Source organism: Amphiura filiformis, chromosome 12, assembly GCF_039555335.1.
Source record: "Amphiura filiformis chromosome 12, Afil_fr2py, whole genome shotgun sequence".
Classification (NCBI taxonomy): Eukaryota; Metazoa; Echinodermata; class Ophiuroidea; order Amphilepidida; family Amphiuridae; genus Amphiura; species Amphiura filiformis.
This window is the reverse complement of record NC_092639.1, coordinates 8,453,016-8,473,779: the sequence shown is the minus strand read 5'-3', so window position 1 is coordinate 8,473,779 and position 20,764 is coordinate 8,453,016.

The following is a 20,764-nucleotide window of genomic DNA, read 5'->3' as shown; positions in this document are numbered from 1 at the left end:
GGATTCATGGATTGCAAGGATTTTTTAAAATTTACGATAAAATAAAAATGGTGATGATATTTCTTGATATGATGATAGTTGTTATGTTACATCCCAGACTCCCAGTGCCAAATTTCACTTCCAAGAATTTAGACTAGCAGAATGTTGACATGGGAATTACGGAATGTAACACAAATTATCGGATAATAATCGGTGATATATATTTTTGGATAAACACTGATATTTGTCAGCTAACATAATTAGCTAAGTATGTAAAACACTATTTACTCAAATGTATTGATATTTATATTTTTTTTTCAAACATGGACTGCTTTTATAGCAGTCAAGTTAGCTCAATTGATAAGGCGTTCGACTATGGTGCAAGAGGTTGCGGGTTCGAACCCTGGCGGTGCCTAGTATGCTCTCGTGGAAAAATTGAGTTAGCTTGAAATTCCCCTGGACAAGGAACTTACTGCTAATTTGTCTCGTTGTAACCCGTACAAAACTCGGGGAGCTGATCCTGGTTGCGAAGGTTATTTGTGGAATGCCTAGGGTATGCGCTCTTGAAGCAGCAAAGTCCCTGAATTGTTATTTAATGGTTTGTGGAATGATGCGGGCCGTAGTGGTCAGTGACAACCTGTAAAGTGCGCTGAGGCTTGTGGATCAACGTCTAGAAGTTGTGCCTGTGCGTTGCGCACTATAAATCACTGCGCTTTTTTTTCATTTTCCATGTGATTTTACACACAGCATCATTCCGCAATACTCCTTGCATCATTCCACAACGTGAATTAGTGTTGGAAAATTTGGCATAAAGAGACGATGCCCTTTAAAAAAAAAATGTATACTGATAATTGTTAGTTTACATCCTAAGCTTTACATTAAGTGGCAAATTTAATGTCTCAGATTACTAAACTCACACAGTTTGCCAAAAATGTTTTAGTGAAAAAAATACTGCAAACGCAAAGTTTGCATATATGCAAATTAGGAAATTAGGGTGGTTTGGAAAAGTTTCTCCTACCTTAATTATTGACTTACCAAAAATAGTTTGGCTGCTGCATTAAAAAGAAATTCATACTGAAGGCATTTTGCATCATTCCATAGCGCTTGGAACTGCCCACCTATTATAGTCCCCACTCTTAAAAATGGCGTCTTTCTCATTTTCTGACATACCGTAATTGTGGGGACTTTTGCGATGTCCCCACTTTGTAAAAATGTCCCACCCCTAATACAGTGAAAAGCACCATGCATGTACCCACAATTACGGATTCACAAGAGCTCTCACACCCCTCCTGCACACACTCTCTGTGTAATTCACTGTGTCTTTCATCTTTCAGTCCATCTTCTTTCCCTTCTTATCCTTTTATCACACATCCTCTAGCCAACCTCACACATACAACAAACAGCATATTCTGTGGCCACCAATCTTTCAATATGCACGTGATATTGCAAGACGGATAATAACAACTGCAGAGTGGATAATACATGGGAGTTATTCTGTGTCTTTACTCTCAATCATTCAGTAGAGCCACAGAAATGACTAACCCTTATTTTGCTTTCAGCTAACTTTGATCCTATCTGCAATATTTAAGAAGTATCAACAGTTTCTTTATCATGTAGTTTACAGTAGAGAAAATCTGTTAAATATTAGCAATATGATTATTGTACCAATTCATAAACTACAATACATTTTAATCTTCCAAATTACTTATCAGAGCTTTTAACAATCTCAAGGAATTTGAATCTTGCCTAGCATTGGCAGAGTTAAATTGGAGTAATGCATTTTTCACCTCCATCCGCGCGCACACTTGGTCATGGGCAGCGTACTGATAATGTTCACCCGTGCACTGGCGGTCGATACCCCAGCATTTTATTTGCCAGCAATCAGTGTATTTTTTCTGACATGAAAAAACCTCACAATGTAAAGAATTTCAATTTTGAAAAGAGGCATCGAAACATCTTTATTGAGACATCTCTCACTACAAATCACACACATACATGTAGATTCTTACTCACTCTCTCCTTTTACTCAGAATTTTATTATATGGTTAAGGCCAAATAAAATAAAAAACATGTTTCACGTCCGGGTTTTTGAAAAAAAAAAGGAGGAAGAGGGGCTTTTTATTTTTATCTCAAAATCGGTGTAAATACCCATAATTAGAGCTGTTTTAGCGTGTAGTAATAATGCCTGGCTGGGAAAAGGAGGAGGCCTCTTTTTATTTGTTGTTTTGAGAGATAGGCCCCCTCTAACTATCACAAAGCCGTATAAAAGTGTTTCTTGTATAGTAGCAAGGCTATAGAAAGCATCTCTTCTTCCTAGACATATTTTTTGAAAAGTTATAACTGAATTTCAAAAAATAAAATTAAAATTGAAGGAACCTCAAAAAAGGAAGCGGGAGGGGACGTGAAACATGTTAATTTTTTTATTTGGCCTAAAAGAAGGCTAAATAAAGAAAATGAATGAATGAATGAGCAAGCTTTAGGTTTTCAACTCTGTTTGCATTCCATTGTCTTTGCAATTAAATGAACATTCTGGTAATCTGGTACATGGTAACTGATAATAATTTAAAAACTTAGGGACAAGTTGACCTCAAATGACCTTTGACCTTAGTGTGTGACCTTGAACACCACTAGTACATGAAAGTTCCCATAGTGTAACTATGGCCCAAGTTTGATATAAAATTGGATCGATTAAGCCCATAGGGGGGGCCTATTTATTGGTAGAGCTACGAGTTTTAACATTTTTAAACTCATAACGACACCAATAAATATTGAACGTTAAGCATCAAATATTATCATTATTATTTTTTGGATCCAATATTTCCACACACTTGGAAATTCATTAAAACATATAAATGGTTGCAATTGGATTTGAACTGTTCATATGAGTCCAGATTTTGTATTTTCAGCCCAGATTTTGTATTTTCAGCCTATCTACAAGTTGACCTCAAATGACCTTTGATACCACCAATACATGAAGGCACCCAGAATGCAGCTATGACCCAAAATTAGTTGCATTGGAATTTGGGAAAAGGGAAAAGAGAGTGTAGGACCCTATATGTTTTTTATTCATTTTTCCAAATTTCTGTGGATGTTTAATATTTTTAACTAATGCAATGAATATAATATACTCTACATAGTCCAACGGAAAACAATAAGTGGTAATGTATTTGAATACAAAGTGAACTGAATAGCAAGTTACACTCTGTCACCAGTGCACAGATTGTATGTTAATGTGTATTCATCCTTCACTGTTTTCTTGGCTTAGACACATCGTTCATATCATCCAAAAGTGCTGCAAATTAATCTAATTTGAGAGGGTTTGCAAAACAATATTTGTGACCACAAAATTATTTTTCCTTTAGCATGTTAGGATGCCGAGTAGTCTGCCACACTGGAACCCCTTCAGAAAGTCAATGACCATATTATGTGTATGTTATCACACGAGTTGGGCGCTGTACCCTATACACAATTTTAGTTTAATCATTCCATAATTATGAGTCCATGACAATTAGGTAACATAACAAATATGAGAAACTTGTAAAATACAATTGCCTGAATCAAAACAAGGATAGCCAAAACTGTAGGCAAACCATTAGAATAGTATGGACAGATGAGCGATTCTAACAGTGAGATATTGCAGTGATTTTCTCGCTACTACCCCTTGATTTTAGGCCATCTTTCACAGCCTATTTCTAGATGCAAGATAATCTGTCACCAACCTAGAGCTGCTGTATTGCCAGTGCATTATTGGTTGCTGTTGCCTAAGTACTCCCTATTTCAGAAAAATACGGGATCAAGTTTTAGGGATTTAAAAAATATTATCCTGTTTTGCTAAATAGAACATTGCTAAATCCTAAGCCTATAGTTAGTTCTAACTGGGAATAAAAGTCAAATTTTAATATTTGGCCAATTTTTGGAAATAAGGGCCAAAATCATGTGTTTTAGGGTGTTTTTTCATATGCTGTGAGTGTGACAATCAAGCCCCAAGCCTTGTACTAAGACTAATTTCAGGGTGTGCATTCTAATTTTTGTAGAGATGAATTTTTGGCTCCTCTTTTGATAAATTTAGAATTTGTCATTGGCAAGAGGTATTTGTAGCATACCGCAAGCATCTACAAATCCTTGAACGTTTTCATCAGAGATGCCTCCGTCGTATCCTTAGCATCCACTGGAGCGACTTCATTACCAACGTCGAAGTCCCCGAGACCATGTTACTGAAGACACAATTACTATGGGCAGGACATGTGTATAGAATGGAAGACCACCGTCTGCCAAAGATCATCCTGTATGGCGAACTGTCATCTGGGCGACGAAATGTAGGGGCACCTCTAAAAAGGTACAAAGACTGCCTTAAGTCATCTCTGAAGGCCTGCAACATGGACCCCAGACACTGGCCTACCTTGACTGCTGACCGTGTTGTTTGGAGACACGCAGTGCAGCAAGCTGTCTCTGCCTTTGAAGTTTCGAGAAGAACCCAGTTGGAAGACAAGAGAAAGAGGCGGAAAGAGAACAGCAACAGCACCCCCACCACTGATTAGACTTTTACCTGCAACTACTGCAGTTGGACCTGCCTATCCTGCATCGGCCTCTTTATTCACCAGCGAGCCTGTAGCGGAAAACGTGGACTTAATCTTCGTTAGCGAAGCCAAGCCGAGAGACTTTTGAAAAGTACTTACTTTTGACTCAGCAATTAAATTACCCTACTTGCACTTACTTGTATTTGTAAGCCAACTCACAAGTAAGTGTGTGATCTTCACTAGTCGTGTTCACATTGTCGGACGTACGCCCGGCGGAACTTGGTCGGCGCAAGTTGCTAGGAGTAGCGGTAAGTGCTGCCAGGAGTAGTGACAGTGTGAACGATGGTCAGCATAAGTTCCGCCAGGCGTACGTCCGACGATTTACTCCTGACAAAAGTCAGGAGTAGCGGGCTGGGTGTAACTTCTGCCAGGCGTAAGTTGCAATGTAAACGCAGATTACGCACCCGGAGTAAGTTTGACCTTTTGTTGGTCGGAACTAAGAAATTACATATTGTGTGGTTGATAAAGGTCACAGAAACACCGGAAGTGGTAGCCAATGTTTACGCCGACCAGAAGTGAATACTTGGTGGAATTAGTCGGCGTAGTGCTAGGAGTAGGCTAGGTGTGGACACGCGGTAGGAGTAGGGAAAATATTTGTGGAATTTTGATCAATGTTAGCGTAAGTTTACGCCGGGTGTAACTCAAAATGTGAACACGACTACTGGTCAATTATGCACTATCACAATAGGATTGGATCATCAAGGTCATGCTTACTTGCAAGTTACTTATAAGTCTTGTTCACATGGGCCTTCGAAGTAGCTCGTTACATGTAAGATATCTCACGTGTAAAATGGTCAAAAGTAACTTGTAAGTAGCTACTTGTAAGTGCATTTAGATGGGCACTTACAGAACTGTGAAGTTTACTTTTGAAAGTAGTTACTTTTGACAGTAAGTTGCCTTTACTTGCGACCGTCTACTGACTATTTGTGGGGATATTCCGTAATTGTAGGGACATAAATAATGAGCAAGACTACTTTTTAGTGGGGACCTCCAGGTGTCCCCTTAAAAAATGTGTCCACTTTAATACCGTTGAGATACATTTTTATTATTTGTAGGGGTATACCAAAAATGATAGAGTAAATTGACAAGTATAAGTAATTTCTAAATCTAAAAGGACTTTCAGAGGTAGGGTCTATCATGTCTATACATGTACAATACATAACTTGTTTTCATTTTTGTGGGGACTGTCCCTACAATTACAGTTTAGAGTCTAGTGAGACAGAAAAGGTTTTACTATAGACTTACCTGTTTATTCATTCCGTCATCAAGTCAACATATATGAAAAGGAAAACAGAAAGGAAAAATTGATCACATTATAATCACATAAATTTCTAAGACAGAAAAAACGTTAAAAAAGATTACCCCTTTTAATATGCCAATTTTGGTATATGGATGGGTTATTTTGCAAAACTGTCTCTTTAAAAAAAAAAAGCCTAATTTTGCCTCACTGTAGCTAGTTGTAGTAACTACAAATTTCAAAACGGGATTAGTTATTTACCGGAACATTATGATTTGTGACTCCTCGCCACAACTGAGCCCGGATGTCGCCAGTGCCACTATTGAGATATGCTCCATCGAACTTAACAATAAACAATAGGAAAGAAAGGATTTATTGACTGTTTTATTGATTTTTCACTACTTAAATGTCAAGTACTATAGACATGATATACATCATTTTAAAGCTAATTTCAAGCAGAATATTTTGGTTGAATATCTCAAAAATGATGATTGGCGACATCCGGGCTCAGTTGTGGCGAGGAGTCACATTTTTGGTATATTGATGGGACCAAATTTCTTTAAAAATTGGTAAATCGATGGCTCCACTTTCAAAGTGGCACCCCTGCCCAAACTAAACTGGAGTACCCCCCTGGAATAAAAAAGCATGTGGTGATGGGAGGACCACAGTATAAACACATTGATACTATATCGCAAGTAACCACATTCATTTTCTTACTTTTCATGAAAGGCTGGGTTAGTTTTCTCACCCACCAGGTGTAAAACTTTATTTGTGAGAACTTGGTTTGTACGGTCAAAGAACACATTGCTCATGCAAGCAAAAAACTTGCAAATCACAATGACTTCTTGAAATTGATTTCAGCAGATTTCAGGCTATTCACCAAAAACTATAACATTCAATTCTTTGTTGATAACATAAATAGATCTAACATGAACTTGGCCACCATTGTTACTTTGCATATTATATTCACAAGAAATAAGGAAGTTGCAAGGCTTTTTCAGATAAAAACAATATGGCTATTCACTTCTTTCTAGAGCCTATGTTCACTTCATGTATAGGCCTACATAGCAACCAGGTTATTGTCTAATTTAATTGGGAAATTGTAACAGCAAAATACTTGCTACATGGTGTTAATAAAAGTATTTCAGTAAAATGAGGCAATCTGGTCCAACACTGGTGGTATTAGTTCAAGCTCAAGTTAGCTTAAATACTGCCCTTCCCACCTGATCCAATCACCAATGAATTTTGAGCTCCAGACCTCTCGGTCAGTGACTTGCCAGGGCAGTCACAAGCAATCTGTTAAGAGGGCAGCTATTCCACAGCAAATTGGGCATAAAATGTTGGCACACATTGGGGTGGCCTACTGACAGTCACTATAGGGCCAGAGTCCCTTGAGATGCCTATGAAAGTTAGGGGTGTGTAATCTGTGATGTATATAGTGAGTGAGGGAAGGGGAATCTTATTTTACACAATAAACACAAGCTGATGATGGGCTCAAAGTAAATTAGATACAAGTAGAGTGAAAGTTATTGTAGTTATATTCACACTGGAGTCAAACACTCAGAGGAAACTCAGATGATCACAACCCTGAGTGTGTCGGTTCATTCTTTGACACACCTGAAACAGTGAAGATATTGAGGGGTGAAACCTAGAGGTCCATGCTGTCTTTGACTTTGATGAAATACTGGCCAACGTTCCCTGCTGGAATTACATGGTCAGGAAAGGTGTGCGCCTGATGTTTTGCTTGGTTAGACTTGCTTGTAGATGTGGCTTGCAATGGCTGTTTTGAAGGTATTGGGTTCTTGTATACTGGCTATTAGGCCTATTGAGTTTGAAGGCTCTGTGAAGAGCTGTGCAGACATGTATGAGGGTTTCCTTCAGAGGTTCACTGTATGATTGTGCAAACAGTAAATGAAAGTTTATTCGGTTTATATAAGGCAGAAAATATAAGACTCATATAAACACCATGTATTGATATAGAATGGCATGCACGTAGTTGGGTGCAATGCTTACGCTAGATGTATGTTGCGTAATGCGTGACTGGCGCACGTTTATGTAAATTTACTTTATTGATGCGCGCAATAACAAAAGCCAAATAATTTCCGCCTCATATAAGCCGAAAAAACTTTGGTACTGGGTCAGTGCCGAGGTGATGACAGGCCCAGCCTCTGTGGCACTACAACTCACCGTGCATCATCACTTCACCGTCCTTTTTACATTTGGAGGTTCAAACCAATCTGAACATGACTTGTACAATTTACTGATGCCCTGGATGCAAATTGTGTCAGCACTGTGATGCAAGCATGCTGAAATTACACCACACATTCATGACACTGAAACACAAATACTTTGGTGTACCATGCATATTCATTACAACAAAACCATGTATCACTAATTGTTCTTCAGTTTCAGACATGCAGTTTGACTAATTTCATTTACTGTAACATTCAAAACTTCATTACGTTATCTCCTGCAAAATTGAATGTTATCCATTCCAACTTCCAGGGGAGCCAGCAAATGTGCAATGATACATTTTAGGATTTTAGGCCTAAAAGCCCAGATTCTAAGATAATTCAATTTACCCCTACAAAACTTGTGTTTAATGCATGTTATGTAAGTGATCTGTAGAGGAGGCAGTTTGACACAGCCATGTAGTTTGCTAACTGATAGGCACCTGGGATTGATAAATTCAATTTGCTGTGCCACTTACATTTTCCTTCTTTAACATTTTGGAATGTTTCCTTGGAATGAGGTCTCCATGCAGATTGTGCTTCCTGACCTGCCTTGCTATCCTAATTCAATCTGACCCTACCCTAATTGACAACAGTATATCTGTCTATGTCACATCTATGCAGACATGAAGATTCCGTCCGACTGGCTTACATCATTTCACCAGACTATGTAGTTTCAAGTCTGTGACCTAAAAAAGCACTTCTCTCAGTTATAATACACATCTTTTCTGAAATTCAATCACTAAATGCGTGTTGTATTTGTCCCTTTGGATTCATGGATTCATGTTTTGAAATAGACATTAGCAAATGATTAATATCTACAATCAATGAAGACCGCAAATTAAGTAGGACTATATTATAATTATTATCTCATCGATGAGACAGTAAACAAGGGGAGTTATGTCAAACAAAATCACATTTATTGATCATCATTCTTGCCCACTCAATAACCAACAATATGCTGAAACATTACTCTGTCTCTTAGATATGATATGTTTCCTGTTACTGAAAGCAAAAAAAAATATATACTTCACAAAAATAGAAATAACACCCACAGAACAAATGTTAGGTTACATTAAGATTTTGGTGTATACTACTAGCATATTTGACCCTTTATCATGCAACTAAACTACGCAAAAAAAGTTTCTTTATGGTTAGGAAATTTACCCACTATTAAAATCTAGCAACTAATGTTGTTTGTTTTCTAAATAATCGCATGCGGGGGATTGTCCTGCGCATTTTGACACCTCAATCACTACCCTACGACACTCCTGAGAAAAGATATGAATGTTTAAGTGCCAAGAGGTCGACAAGTAAAAATGGCAAAGAAGCCTATTCAATGGTTTTAGAGCTGATTCACTGATTCAAGACGGTTTCATTATTCCCGCCTTTTCAATTTGAATTTAAAGCATTTTCCTTGATGCATGTTGGATAATCATTTGCTTATTGTGCAGATGAATGATCAAAGACAAAGGTGAGTGAGTACTAAGACATTTACGTTTTGAGAGATGGTTTGGAAAAGGGATTCAAAACAGGTCATGATTACAGCCAGGACAGCTGCATTCCTGGAAGCAGAAGGAATTAGGACACTCGAGTGGCCCTCCAGAAGCCCTGATCTTAACCCATTGGAGAACCTTTGGGATCAGCTCAAGAGACGATTCAACAAGACGATAAAGGCAGATACAACTCTGGTGGGATTGCGTCGCATCGTTATCAACGAGTGGAACGGGATTGAGCAAGGTAACATTCGACGCCTCATTAGGAGCATGAGACGCCATGTGGCTGCTGTAAGGGAAGTCAACGGTGGACACACAAAGTACTGAAGACTGGCCAAGAAAGAGATTAATCTCAAGTAAAGTTGGTAGCAGCAGTATGATGCCTGAAATGTGCTCAACAAGTAAACAAAAAATGTTATCTGCAGTTTGTTGTTTTTTGTGTTCTTTTGTGCTGAAAACTTGAATAGGCCTTTTTGCAATTTTTATTTTTTGACCTCGTGTTACTTAAACATTCATATCTTTTCTCAGGAGTGTCGTAGGGTAGTGATTGAGGTGTCAAAATGCACAGGACAATCCCCGCATGAGATTATTTAAGAAACGTACAAAATTAGTCTCTAGATTTTAATAGTGTGTAAATTTCCTAACCATAAAGAAACGTTTTTTGCGTAGTGTAGTTAGACTAGAGCTAATTATTGTGCACACTGGTGTATGTGACTCTTAGTCTTGGCCAGCTCTATACCGGAATTGACTTTGTAATTGACTTTTGACCCCAATTATATGTACACCCTATTAGGCACTAGCCATAGCTGATACTTATGTGACATAATTGTGCTATTTTGTGACAGAAGCAGCATTTTAATTTTAAAGATATTGTACCCCATACCAGAAATTACCCCTAAATGACCTTTGACCCCCCAATTCTGTTTGCAGGAAGCGACATCAGTGTCGTGGTCGTAAGTAGTATTTTGAAGAGATGACCCAATGCTATTTGGCATTGACATTTGGGTGCTAATTAGAGGAGGAGCTAAAAGTCACAAAAAAGTTTTCCCGGACTTCTACCCTCCACACTAAAAACATAAGTAGTGAATCATTACCCTGCATTGAGAATGCTCATTATTGAAGGAATCTGTTATGCTAGTTGGATTACTAGTGTCATTCCCTCTGTGAAAATGTATACTTTTTACTTATGATCATTACTTTAATAAGAGATGTAATAAAAAACAATGTCCAAAGGATTAAATCATTGGGCATATGCCTAGCGAAACTTACGCTGACCATCGTTCACACTGCCACTACTCCTGGCAGCGCCTATCACTACTCCTAGCAAGTTCTGCTGGATGTACGTCCAGCTATATGGAGAGTTAGCAAAACACTTACAAGCAATGAAAAAGAAAACTTTAAGGCACATTTCTAGTAGACAGTGTTTGCAAACTTTTTTAAGGTCAAGGGGAGGACACCAAAGGATTGAAGTTGTCTATCCAGGTATAATGCTCCCATCCTGTGGCAGCATTAACTATGCTTTGACTAATTCCACACTAAAAATGGGTGCTGTCATCAAAATTGCATTGATTTCAACATAGAGAGTTCACCTGGTGACCTGATGAAAGTATTGCTCTAACTCTGTATTGTGTTGGGTTTATGTTGTTGACCTGGTGAGGACAAGGATTATGACATCTAAATCAGGACATATTGCCTGGTGTGGTCACATTCCCTGCCTTAATGCCTACTGGGGGTCACTGACTTGATCTTGAATGATAAACAATTAGCTTACAACTCCTATTTTCTAATTGTATGTAATGCTACAGTATTCTCAACACTCTTGACCTATTTATTTGAATACTCAAATGCTCCCCTTTAATTAAGCGCCCCATCTTTTTTCAAACAAAAAGTGACCGAAATACAAAAATTTCCATGCCATAGCACATTGGCATCCATGCGCTGTAAGTAAGCTTAAAACTGGCATGTCATGATCGTGAAATTGCATGGGCAAATCCTGTTCTAACTTAAATTTCCATTACCACATTATGGTATAATGTTCTTTAATTAAATTAATTGCATTCATGCATAAAAATGCACTTACAAGGGGGTATCAAAAAGTTTTTGAATTCACCAGAAGTGAAGGAGCCAGAAACTTCATTCATTTTGATATGTGATCCTTAAGACTTCTTTACATAGTCACTGTGCAAAGTCACACATCTCTCCCAATGTTTATTATCCACAGTTTCTTAATACTGCGCATGCCATCACTGTAGAAGTCCTCAGATTGCAGTGAAAACAACTGTTCCACCTCTTGAATGACTTCATCAGTATCATCAAATCACCTACCCTGCAGTGGAGTTTTCATCTGTGGCAACAAGAAAAAATCACTTGGAGCAAGATCAAGAGAATAGGGCAGAAGTGGCAAGATTTCATGCCTCTGGGGAGGAGTCAGTCAGTGTGGATCCCACCTGCCGACACTTTAAATATGTGCAGTTGGTTGTGAATAATTATTCCACACACTGCCATAACTAAGATCAGTTTCATGCACGATCATGCTGATAGTTACTTGTCGGTCATCCATCGTAAGATCCTCCACTTTCTTCACTGTGGTTGAAAGTGATGGATGCCCACTTCTCGGCTCATCTGTGAGGGACATGTGGCCAGTTTGGGAATTCCTTTTCCAAAAGGCAACAGTACAATATGAACGGGCAATCGTCACCTTAGATGGGCTTCATTTCATCATAGATTTTCTGGGCACTGTAACCCTTCAAATGCACTGTGGTCTTAATTTTCTCCATCTTGTAGGCTATGGTGTTAGTGGGATGCATTACTGATATCTAGCGCCACCTGTAGAGAAAGTTAACATACTTATGATACCATTTATTTTATTCACCATAATGTACATATTAAAGGACCAGTAATTGTACTGACGAAATTTCATAGATATAGCTCCTTCCCTTTTGGGTGATTTCGAAAACTTTTTGATACCCCCTCATTCATCTAATTTTGTAGCATTTTCCGAAATGTGGTCCCGGTATGCGAGCCGCCATGTTGTAGTTAACATGTTTTTCCTACGCCTTCTTAACCGTAACCAGCCTGAAACTCACTAAAGCTCACTGCCCATGCATTCCATGTGATGCCTCAGTCATATATACCAAGGGAATCGCTGGCTGGGCCAGTGTAGCCCCCCCCCACACACACACCCTATCATTTTGTATAAAAATAGGAATGCACAAAAGAATTCAATTGGGAAATATGTGTAGAAACAGCACAAAAATATTGTTAATTGACAGCAAGATATGGGCATCCATTTTAAAGACTGACTCAGTTAGATGACCTCCAGACATGTAAAAATCCAATCTCCAACTCAAATCCATGCTGTAGCATTGAACAAACATAATTTCTCTATTTTTGCTCTTCTCTATGGAAAAGATGAACTTCAAGTATTGATTCCACTGTTGTATTATGTATAAGGAAGGCTGCAGGCTAACCCTCTGACTGCGCATCAAGTGGAAGGACTGAGTCAACAAGTTAACATTTTTACCCATCATGTGTACACATTTTCGAATTCATTTATTTTGAAATCCATATAATATAACCTATTATATACTTCATTAATATATTCTTGTTCATTGATTGGTTAAAAGTGGATCACATGACCAAAAATAGTTCTACTATCAGTACTCCTATCCGTAAATAGTACCTCTAAGCCGTAAATAGTATTTTCAATGTCCCGGATGAGCCGTAAATAGTACCTCCTAACCGTAAATAGTACTTTTGACCATGCCTTCCAAGGCATGCAGCGCATTCGATGCGACGGAACAGTTCACGCACGCTTGAAACTGCCATAGCGTCATTTAGCGCTGCTGTAATTGGTTAGCCCGATTTTAAGCTATTCGATTTTTATTAAGGGTAGGTTGTGCTTAAATTAGCCGTGCTGTTCACTCAGGATAGAAGCGGGAGAGTCAAAAGGTCAAATAATTTTCTTTTAACAAATCAATGAACAAAGAACATATTAATGAAGTATATAAAACAAATATATACTGCCTTTATTCGAAGTTCTGGTTAAAACTATTGTCCCTCGTTGAGATCAATTAATACTATTTTCCTTGGGCTGCGCCTCAGGAAAATAGTACTATTGATCTCACCTCGGGCCCATAGTTTTAACCAGAACCTCTCATGGCAGTATATATTTGTATATTGAGTACAATATGCCTGGTGATAATCTAGTGGTTCTTAAGGTGACACACAGGATCACTCAAAGTGGGAAATTTTAAACATTGTTTTGTATTGTATCTTTAAAGAGTAATGATGATAGGTACATAAAAGTATAGGGGGCCTATATTTTCAAAAAGGAAATGATGCAAGGAATCCAACTAGCACGACAGTTTTCTGAAAAATGAGCAAATTTTGTGAGAAAAGTGCCAAATTTGATTTTCCATCTTGTACTTATCATCATTACTTTTAAAAATACAATACAAAACAATGTCTACAATTGCAAATTTAGAGCGATCCTGCATGCCCCTTATGAAAAACCATTAACATTAAAGAAAGAATCACAACTCAAAGACTTGTATGATTGTTCGGTATCTATAAACATTGTTTTCAAATTTTCATAATTTATTTAGCACTTCATTTACTTAATTAATATCACACAGTCATGTAATTTGTCATGGCTTGTACTTGATCAGTGGTTCTTGACTTTGGACTTGATTCAAAGCTTTTTTAAACTTATACATAACTGTATGTTGCAGGGGTGGCATGACCCATCTGAAAATTTTTCAAAATGAGCAGATTTGTTTTTTTTTCAATTTGGGAGTTGCATTTAGTGCGATATACTGCAAATCAATAAAGGGAAGTCAATATGATTTCAGCCAGTTGGTTATGGAACTAAATGGTAGCTCTTGATGTGTTCCAATAATTTTGCACTCACCCTACAAACTGTAGTTGTCAAGTAGGTTAAGTGAGAAATCCATTCTATATCACCTTAGGAAAGGGAGTTTACTATGAATTTCACACACATCCTAGCTCAAAGTATCTTGTACATGGATGTAGAATGAACCTTGGCCACAATTCACCTTTTCGGTAAATCCCATAAGCCTTGCAATGCGCAGTAACGATGTTCGATAAACGATGTCCGCATCGGTGCATCGGTGATTGTAGTGACGTCAAATGACGAGTTCTCAGGTGTACTCGCAAAGGCTTATGGGATTTACCGAAAAGGTGAATTGTAATTAGCAAACTATTAATATCACATATCAATTGCATAATATTTAAATGCAGTGATCTTATAAACAATGATGGTAACATAACTAGATTTGAAGTCCTAATGTACCTAATTTGTAACAGCAAATTGTGATTTGAAGTGATTTGGCCTAGGAAAGCTAAGTGAATCAGCAGAGGCTTATCTTGCCCAATTCTCAAAATTCCAGGCTCTCAGTCTTAGCTCAAAGCCTAGTTAGTCTGAAATTGCCCCAAAATCGCATGCAGGAAATCAGTTGATTTTACAGAAATTGCTATCTACATCAGCTATGGATACACCTCATAGCCCTGGAGTAAATTTATCATGATTCTTGAATCATACTTTCTCAAGCATCATAACATTTTCCAACACATTGATATAGACATGAGCTAGCAGTAGCACCCCTGTCTTTGCTTTCCAACCAGAACTATCAACACAAACTAACTTTTTAGATGAGTTAGCTCAATTTGGTTGATCACATCACATATGTGAAGAAGTCCACAATTATCCATCTCTGCATAAGTGAAATTATTCCACACTACCTGCGTGACCATTCTCCTCCATCTATGGTTGTGAATTCTGGGTGTCATCATGGGACATGGAGGGCAAACTCAACACTTTTGCTACATCCTGTTTCAGGATTATGCTCAATATTAAACAGAGAGATCATGTCTCAAATGCAAGTATATATGCCATGACCAATGAGCCTCTTATCCACTGTGTAAGGAATTATGCACAGAGATTCCTGGGGCACATTGTCTTCCATGAGATGCTTGCTAGAAGACATGCTCTCTAGGCAACTGGCCCTTAAAACCTATTAACATGTATACATACGGTCCATACCCTGAGAGTGATGAACTAAATTGCATTTGAAATTATTCAGGATTATATAAATGACATTTTTACATTCAATTTAAAAACATTGACCAAAACCTAAACAAATTAATTCCTTTTAAATGGTAATAACATATTACAAATAACACCAGCGAATTCCACATGATTGCCAAATAATAACACACAGCCCCTCATTCTATTACATAAAGCAATTATCTCAATTTTCCCTTATTCTCTATGCAGCAACTTCGCATCTGAAGTAATAATGCACGGCGGATCTGACCTTCACATCGTCTCCGAGATTGATGTTTTCTTTCCTGCTCCGATACACACAAACACTTTACTCGTGCAAATGCAATTTTGCTTTGCAAAGCACCTATTACCGATGCCTCAATAACATTTTCCAAGACGTTGAATTTCAATTTGAATATATTTAAGAAAGATAATAAAATAGGATGAGTGAATGCTAAGGTGATCTAATTGGTCAAATTGCTTTCTTGATTGCCGCAATTTGTCTATGTTCAATCATAAAATGGCAATGAAGGACTATTACTTCTATCCCATATTGCTAATTTGATATAGAATCTTGTCACAATGTTTATAACCAAAAGTGTGTTTTATATTGTTATGTTATAAATTGTGAATGCAAATAACATTTGTATGAAAACAATTTAGAACATTTTTGATGTCATTAATACGGTGAATATTTTATTATAATTATTCATTCAAAGGTATTTACTGACTGTCCATGCATGAAAGTTTAAACACAAAATAACAGATCATGTGTGACTCCACAATACAGTGAATATTTTATTATGATTATTCATTCAGAGATATTTACTGATTTTCCACGCATACCGGTTATATATATAAAATGAAAGTTTAAACACAAAATAAGAGATTATTATCACCATAATCATTAATCATCATATGTGTGACAATATTGGATACTATGATTTGGAGAAACAAACTTTGTCCATGTTTGATTGTAGAATTTAACATTACAAAAAGTCAAAAAGCTGCCAAAGTTATATTAAAATGTACATGGTATTTTACTGCAAAAAGTATCCAAATACTTAAAACTAAAGCCATTTCTTAAAGACACTGAAACTAAATTACAAAATAAAGGTAGTTGATAGATATTGATCACAGCGGAGTGAGTATTTTATTGAACCCCTAACACAAGGTAACAGAAACCGCCTTGAAAATAATGACCAATCATGCCAATGATTTTTTCACAAACTTTCATTTCTGTCTCATAATTATTTTATTAAAATCACTTCTAAACATTTTAGAATATCTTTTTAAATCATAGAAACAAATAAAAATAATATTTTAGTGTTGTTTAGAGTGTGGTAACATGAGAAAATAAAATGTTCTGATTGAACGAGGTTATCAAAAATGTCCGCCCCCATGATGGGCCATGGCATTGGTTGCTTTGACAAAAGTATTTCATAATTTTATCATACTAGTAGTAGTTTGCATGTTATTTCCTACAAAAAAATGGCTATATTTCATTTTAGAGATATCCTAACATTTAATTTAGGGAAGGTTAAGGTGGAAATACCCAGCTTGCAAAGTAAGGCTAATTTTCAGTTCAGCTGCTTTCTGCCCATGTATAGGTATGAATTCGGAAACTTGACGTGGAACAAATACTGCATTGTGACAAAATCCTGGATTCACAAAATTAATTACCTGCAAAAAATGGCGAATATCGGCGATTCACGAAATAAAGTACCCGCGAAATTAAAGTGTTTTACAGTATTTTAGGCAGTATAGCTGTAAATTGGATGCTTGTCAACTTACTGAACAATGAAGAATAATTAATAGGCCTACTCCTTATATTCACTAGTCTTTGTCAAACACTAGCAAAGACTACGCGCGACACTAAGGGGGACACAAGCCGTGAGTCACGAACCGCGATGCCCCACGAATGGCGAGCGGAGGGTGCAGTGAGCAGAGTGAGCAGCACCCGGGAGCAGCACCCACTATGGTTTCCAAGAGTGTGTGGTTCCCAGTAGTTTATCTTCCTGTAATATAGGTACACTGTCTGTAGCACAGACTATATATTCACAGGTAAATTTAGCACCCAACCATTTTCATATCTAGATATACTTCGTAGTGTCTGATATATTAAAGCTCCTTAAAATGACAATATTGATACAAGCATATTGCTCTGAATGACAAGGCTTGAAAGATTAAATTCTCTGTCAAAATCCCTTCTTTTATTTTAAACTACATGCACGACATGGTCAAATTTGACTGTATGTTCATGTATAGATTTTTGGCAAGTGAAGATGTGAAAATTCTCTCTGCATGAATTATGCTGTCAATGCTATATATAAGCTTAGTGACATTGATGAGCAAGCAAATTGTCATTAAAAAGAGATAGATGACTAAGTAATGGAAATCTCTGCAAGCAAATTGATTTATGGCTCAAATGTGCCTTCAAGACATTCACAACAATTTTCATCATAATTGAAAAACAAAATGGTTTCCAGGATGATTACTACTCTATTTGCAGAACATGATTTACTCTCATCCCCATCCATATAGCCAAAAATATGGAAAAATAAACCATGCAGCTACACTAGCTTCCAGTGAAGTACGGCAGTCTTTTGCTCAGATAGACGCGAACGCCCTGTTAATGAGAAACATACGCAGAGCTTTTTGTTTCCTTCAAGAGCACCACTCTGTGCCAAGCAACGTTTTGACACGTAATTAGCAAATCAGATTATAGGTTTGTTGTTATGATTGTCGGACCATTAAATCAGCCAATCAAAACCCCACTTCAGTGATTACGTTGTGTACGCTCTCAAAATGTGAACAAGTGCTGTTCTTCTCTACCAGAGACTGTATCTGATCAGAGATCCTCATGCAGTGCCCCAATGATTCTGCATTAGATACTGTCTGCATAATAGGTGCAAAGGAAGAAAGCATATTTAGCCATGTTGTCAAAATGGGGTCATCGCCAGGAATATTTTCCTTAAATAAAAAACTAACACCTCCGCTATATGGTATTTCACAATATAACATTAATGGAAAGAAATTTTGTGTTTCGAATCGGACGAGTGACAAGCTCTAATGACGTCATGATGTAAACGACGTAATCGTCATTAATAATTAATTAGGTAAACCCAAATATGGCGGTATCCAAAAGTATGCTAATTAGAAGTTCAACGAATCAGAATACGATCCTGGTATCCAATTCTATGCAAATTAATTGAAGGAGGTAAACGTGAACATGTACACTAGTTCTGATCTAGCTTTACTAGAAGATCTTTGGTCCTTATTTCTCTGGCTATGGATTTTCGGGAGTCAACACATAAACACATCAAACCAGAATCTATGTGGCATTTTCATTTGGGCACTCAAAATTTCAAGACCAAGGGCCCAAAGAAAGCCTACATGTAATACTGTTTATAAATGACTGTCAGCAATGCAGACAAAACAATAATAGTCAACAACCGTTTTAATCAGACAAATTTTGTAAGAGTTATTTAAATCTTAAAAAGCAAGTTGAACTTAAATTAGGAATGACCTGCGCATTGTCGCTAATCAGGGCAGATTTAACATTAAATTTAAAAGAATAAATGAATCATGTGAAATAATGAATAATGCATAATGAAAGTGACCTCTTAATGAGAACCATAACATCAACTTCCATTAGCCTTAGTTCCATATCTTGAATGTGTATTAGAGATAGCAGGCAGGTTAAAGAAATTAAACCCAAAGAGTATTACTCAAGATTGCCCTGTGTGTAAATCTGCCTGCCACTTTGGTTTGTTTCGTCAAGAACTTGAAATTGACTTGACCGTTTTGACCAAGACCAAAACATTTTTATGATACATTTATAATGTTTTTAAAACATTTTTGTGTTTGCTGGGTGTACATATCTCACTTTTGTGATTATCATTGCAAAATTTATCAGCATAGCAACAGAATTGTGCCCGCTTGACACTTTTCTATATATCGCATTACCAATTTTTTAATATAAAGTCCACCGTATTACAATTTCACTGACAATTGCACCTAACTGCATTTCTTTTTTACAATTCAAAGCTACTTTTCATATGCCTGAAACCTTTCAATATAATACATTTGAGTATGTTGTTATTCAGCTCGCCCACGTTTCTTCTTCTTCTTCTTCAACACTCGCATGTTATTTTCCCTCTATCTCCTCATATGAGCTTACTTTAGTCTAGATGCTACAGTAGCATACAGCAGCTGCACAGACTGCGCAGAGACAATCTATGTATTGTGACCTTGACCGGCGTACTACGTAAATTCTACAGCCAGTTCTTTTGCACAATTTACATAACACACAATCAAGAGCTCAGCATAGAGGAAAACAAAATTCTAAATTGCAAACGGATTGCGCACACACTAGCAGATCTGAACTGAAAATAGCGACTATGTGCACTGTGTTATGAGTCAGCATGCAAAAGCACATTATGAATTAGTCCCATTTCTTACACACATAACATACTGGTAATAATAATGAAGGTAAAACTGTGAAAATTAAACATAGCTTTTAATAGAGATGATGGTCTGGTTGGAACCCATTATTAATTTGATATTTTGAATTATTACAATGCTGCTTAACATATATCTCATTTCCTAATTATTTGAAATCAGAAGTCTGCACTATATGCACAGATATTGGAATTTCCTTTATGGCAGGCACCTGATTTCCCCAAACTCTGAATTGATCACTGTGATATATGAAAAATGATGTGATTGGTTGAATAAAATGGTGGGGGAATTTATTATCGCGGGTGGGGGGGGGGGGGTAGGCTTAAATTAGAGAGAATGGATATGTTGAATTTGTTGACCACATTTCCATTAATTCATAATATTATTGAATGTGCCTTACCTGTATTTGGTATGGTGAAATCACAGGATGGACAGACAGCACATGGAATAGAAAACACAAGACACAACAAATGATTAAGGTTATATATATCTATTTTCAACTGTTGCGATTTGGTCGTTCGCAGCATCCTGCAAATAGTATTGAGCTTTGGCAAAAATTGCATTGATCATTTCATAGCGAGCATGTTGTAAAGAGGGCTGAAACCACATTACCTTTGTAAAATGTACATAACAATAAATAAATCAAGCAAGTTTTCAAAGTATATGATTGGTAGACTGAACTTCTGCAAAACATCAAGGTGTTATTTTTCAAT